This window comes from Hipposideros armiger, unplaced genomic scaffold (genome assembly GCF_001890085.2).
Source record: "Hipposideros armiger isolate ML-2016 unplaced genomic scaffold, ASM189008v1 scaffold_755, whole genome shotgun sequence".
Lineage (NCBI taxonomy): Eukaryota > Metazoa > Chordata > Mammalia > Chiroptera > Hipposideridae > Hipposideros > Hipposideros armiger.
In genome coordinates this window covers 455,412-460,398 of record NW_017732105.1, presented here as the reverse complement: position 1 = coordinate 460,398, position 4,987 = coordinate 455,412, and the positions used below count along the sequence as shown (strand labels likewise).

The following is a 4,987-nucleotide window of genomic DNA, read 5'->3' as shown; positions in this document are numbered from 1 at the left end:
AAACCATATGAAATTCACTATGTTGGCCCGGGGGTGTGGGTTGTGGTGCCCTTAGAGGGACACTGTTCAGCCAAATGCTGATTAGACACAGCCCCTAAAAGCCAGTATTCCAGGAGTTTGAAGCTAAGTAAGTAGTGTGAAGGTGAGGTGGCAATTTTACACACTGGAAACGGTGCTAGGCATAAAGACTAAGATCAAGTTCCATCTTCATGATCTTTTATAGTTATTAAGCTCCTAGACCAAATTCCTCACCTTTAAAATGGATATTACAAATACCAGGGCACTTCAAATAATCAGGAAATCCATTTTTAAAGTGTGTGTAAAACATACACAAGTATGTGGGACACAGCAGACACTCCAAAAAACTGGAACTTATCAAGACCCGTGCCGGTATCAAAGATCAGAGCACAATAATGGGTGACTCCAGAGAGACAAACAGCAATCAAGAAAAGGACAGGTAATTACAAACAAGACAAAATGGCGGGTCCAGGGCTGAAATTGCAGGCTACAAGAAATTCTTTGGCACCATCACTTTTAATAAATATCTATTGGTGTTAAGGGGGAAAAGCAGACTGTCAGATGAATGGTAAAATATGACCCCGTTTATGTTGAGAGACAAAGAAGCAGAGAGAGAATAAATAACATAAAACAAAGAGAGAGAAGAGGCATATTCTAAATACTAAAAGTAGTTATCACTAGGTTTGAATTCTAGGTTATTTCAGGGGTTTTATTTTTTGACTTTTGGTTTATCAATACGAGTATTTTCCATATCATTTTTAATATATAGAGAAATTTCAGTTTGCCTTATTTCAAATGTAATAAAAAATGGAGATTAAACATTTAATAACATGCATTGAGAAGCTGCTATAGTGGGCAACCTGAAGTCCTGTAGAAGCTCACTGGCTGAAACTAGGGCTGTGTTCTAATTATTCAAAGGTTGTTATCACATATACGGAGAATCCCAGTCGGTCAAGAAATGTAGGTGGAGGGCTTACTTAATTCAAAAGCACAACATTAAACAGTTCAGGGGAAGAAAAAAAAAAGTTCCCCAAAACCTCCCTCTCGTTAGGGAACTAGACAGGCTCACATGAAATGATAACTCACAATGCCGGGTGCACCAGTAGGACAATCAATTCAAGGAGGGTGATTTGAGCCAGGCCTTGGAGACCTGGAGAACTTCAGAAAGAGGGATAAAGTCACTTTCTGTTGCAGAGACGATTTAATTAAAAAGAAGTTCCATTCTACCCACTCCGCCAGGTAACAGAGAATTCATTGTATTCTGAGGAATTGAAAATCTCACAAGAAGGCAGATTGCATGACCTTTCATTTGCAATAGCTTCTTTTAGGAAAGGGAACAATTAGAATCACATAGAAGGGCTGCTTGCTTTCATTCAATAGATAACTTTAGCCAGACTTGCAAACCACACGAACCACACTAAACAAGCACACTCCCCTGCACTGGACTCCTGTAGGGCCTAATGTTCACCTCGGCCCAACACTTCCTCAGCTTCCCTTCACTGTTATCAAGCTACTTAACTGCTTTCCATCTCTCATCCCCAGCCTTCAAGCACCCCAGTAGACTGTGAATTCCTTTTATTCTTTCATGTAGTCATCAAAATGTTTTCAACACGTGCTATGTGCCAACAACACAAAGATAAATAATACAGCCCCATCCTCTCAGACTTCATAGTCTAGGAGCAATGACTGACTCATTAACAAATACCTCCAGCTCAATGACTGAGACATGCACAGGGTATCCAAGAGGAAGAAAGAAAGAGTGTGTTTGACCAGCCTGAACCAAGGCACTGGGGATTGGGGGATGGCGGGGACAAAGGCACTACCTGTGGTGAAAAGCTACGCAGAGGGAACAGAAAACCATGTTGGCCAGACCTTAAAGTCCAAGTCAGAGTGGAAAGACACAGCCACAGCAAGGAACACTGACCGAGGGCTTACTATGTATGAGATCGACTTAATGTTCCCAATATCCTGCTGAGGTATGTTCCATCATCCTGATGTTACAGACGAGGAAACTGAGATCACATAGGTTAAGCAACTTGGGTAGTAAGGGAGGTAACTACTCTGATATGCTGCTTCTCCCTGAGGCTCGAAGGGTGAGCAGGGGCTGCTCTGAGAACCCCATTAGTGCCACGCTAAGGAGCTTGGGCTTTTCCCATAGACGATGAGGAGGCAGTAAAGGGTTTTAAGCAGGAGAGGGACACAGTCAGATTCATCTCAGGAAGTTACTCCAGAAAGGTGTGGGAGACTGACTTGAATCATTAGGAAGACCAGTTAGGAAGCTATTGCAATAGTCCAGTGAGTACTGAGGTTGCCTGATCCAACGGTGTCAGGAAGGAGCACGGGGAACAGATGCAAGACATATTTGCTGGGAGACAATTCTCTGTGGGTCTCTTGAGTTTCTTAACATATTGTGAGCAAATCACTGGCTACCCTTGGTTCCAGATTATCTTTTCAAAGGTATGTATATGAAAATACAGCCTTGGAAGATACGGGTTTCCTCTGGAGCCAAGGGAAATCATGCTTAAGTACAATATAAAAGATTTGGGGTTCCTAAACTCAGGGTTCCTCTCCTGTAACACACGCATTGCATGTATAGGTGTCCTCTGGCCCTCTTCATGACACCCTAAGGGAATTGGCACAAGAAAATGGTGACACTCTGGCTACTGCTATTGCTGTGAGTAATAAATCCCTTTGTCTCTAACATAGGGGTCTCATGTCTTCTGCCAGCATCCATGAAACTGTGGCAGGCCAACTAATTTATTTGCACGTAGAGTAAAATCTCAAATCTCTCACAGTTCTTAGGATCTATTTAGGAGGGAAAATCAGCAGGATTGGTGAGTGGCTAAATGTAGAAGGTATGAGAGAACAAGGAATACAATGATTACTTAGCTTGGATGAAGGAGAAGACAGTGGTGTCACCAACTGAGATAAAATATATAACAGGTACAAGGTTGGGACATAGGAGGTCCTAGGGGTTAGATGATAACTTCATTTTAGAGGCCTCTGAGTCATCCATGTGGACATATCCAACAAAGAGCTAAATACTGGAGTCAAATGGGTTAAAGATATAGATATGGGTTAAAGATATAGACATGGGGGTCATTAGCATCAGGAGGTAGCTGAAACCATGAGAGTGCATAAAATCCTCCATCAAACATATGAAAAGATTGCTGGACGCTCAGTGATCCAAAGGCAGAGCATTCAAAGGAACCATCATATTCATCCTTAAACACTTAGTGCCCAGCAATGGGCTTGACACAATGTATATGCTAAATAAATGTCTGTTAAACAAATGGCCACGGCTGTGCGGCTGCTGAGACATAAAGGCCCTCCACATGCCTCCTCCCTATCGAGGTGGGTGCTTGCCCTTGCTTTCCTCCTGTCGCCATGGAGAAAACCGAGCTTATCCTGAAGGCAAAGCCAGTTGAGCAGGTTGAACGCTATGATAACATGGCCACCTACATGAAGACCGTGATGGAGCAGGACGCCGAGCTGTCCAACCTGCTTTCGGTGGCCTGCAAGACATGGTAGGGGACTGCTGGTTTGCCTGGAGGGTCATATAGAGCATGGAGCAGAAAACCAACACCTCCGTCAAGAAGTTGCAGCTGATTAAGCACTATCGGGAGACGGTACTGAGGTCCATCTGCACCACCATCCTGGAATTGTTGGATAAGGATTTAATAACCAACACAATTAATCTAGAAAGTAAGGTCTTCTATCTGGAAATGAGGGGAGATGACTTCCGGTACCTTGCTGAAGCTGCACTGTGGTGATGATCTTAAACAAACGACAGAGCTTACCNAAAACGGGCACCCAGCACCTCTTACCCACCAGCACCTCTTGCCCCACTGCCTTGCTGCTTCTCTCCCTCACCGATTTCCTCACTCCTGCCACACTGGAGAAGGGAGTCCCATCTACCAAGGCAGAAAAAGACCTCACAAGGCTGAGAGGGCAGAGGCAAGAACACTGGACTGACAGTTCAACCAGAGACCCTGGAGAGTCCACTTGAAGGGGACGTCCAGGAACTCGGCCGGTCCATAGCCTTACCGAAAGAAGCTTCCTTTTATCCAGCCAGAACTAAACATACACCACAGCACAAGGAGGGTGAGACAGGCTGCTCCCATATCAGCCAAACCCCACAGATGCGCCCTAGAGACTGACAGGTACAGGTCTCATCTTCAGGCCACGCCTCCTGGGCCTGAGGTCAGGGAACCAGTAGACTCTTTGCCCTGCAGTAACAAGGTGTGTTAGTGACATCACGAGTGTGACTTAACTTCTCAAGGCCTCACTAGTCTTCCCCATTAAATAAGAGAGCAGGGCTAGGTCGTGTCAGAAGTCTCTTGCAGCCTCGACATTCTATCATTTTCAATGACTTCTTTTATCTGTTGCCTCAGTTTCCTCAAGTATAAAATCATGCCATTGGAGTAGATGGTTTTCAGGTCCTTTCCAACACTGAGGCTCTACGACTCAGCTGATGCATCCAGATCACAAGCAAGGATTATTCTATTAATCTCAGTGGCCTTTTCTTTGCCAAATAATGATAGGAATGTGCGTCAGCTGAATGCCCTCATCCCAGCTACCAGTACATCTGGTTGGGAAACACACAGCTACTTCTATCCACCCGCTTGCCAACACGGAAATCTTCAAACAAAGACGGGATGATTAATAGCATCTTTAATAGGGCCCCCACCTTGACATTAAATCTTGGGATGAGGTTATCAAAAACAGCAAACACACAAAGAACTTACTCACAGTCTTGAGAGCAAGCCAGAAAGAGAGCCAGAGACTGTGCAGGTGGCTGGAAGGAAAGCTGACATGAATTACAAAGAAAAGGTGCATTGAGTTAATAGAATATAACTCTGCTATTGAGGGTGGGGGTTGAAAACAGATGTGAGGGGCAGTCCACCTCAGCACCATGAGAAATGAAAGCAAGAGCCACAACTTTTCTCAACCTCTCTCAATCTCTCTC

The 4,987-nt window shown here is 44.4% G+C and overlaps 1 protein-coding gene and 1 pseudogene across 1 annotated transcript in view; one reads left to right on the top strand and one right to left on the bottom strand.

Moving 5' to 3' along the window:
• Positions 1–4,987, bottom strand: part of ROR1 (receptor tyrosine kinase like orphan receptor 1) — a 393,156-nt gene that overhangs the window by 314,724 nt on the left and 73,445 nt on the right. The gene's annotated exons all lie outside the window — the stretch shown is intronic.
• On the top strand, positions 3,406–3,993 carry LOC109373929 (14-3-3 protein theta pseudogene; annotated as a pseudogene).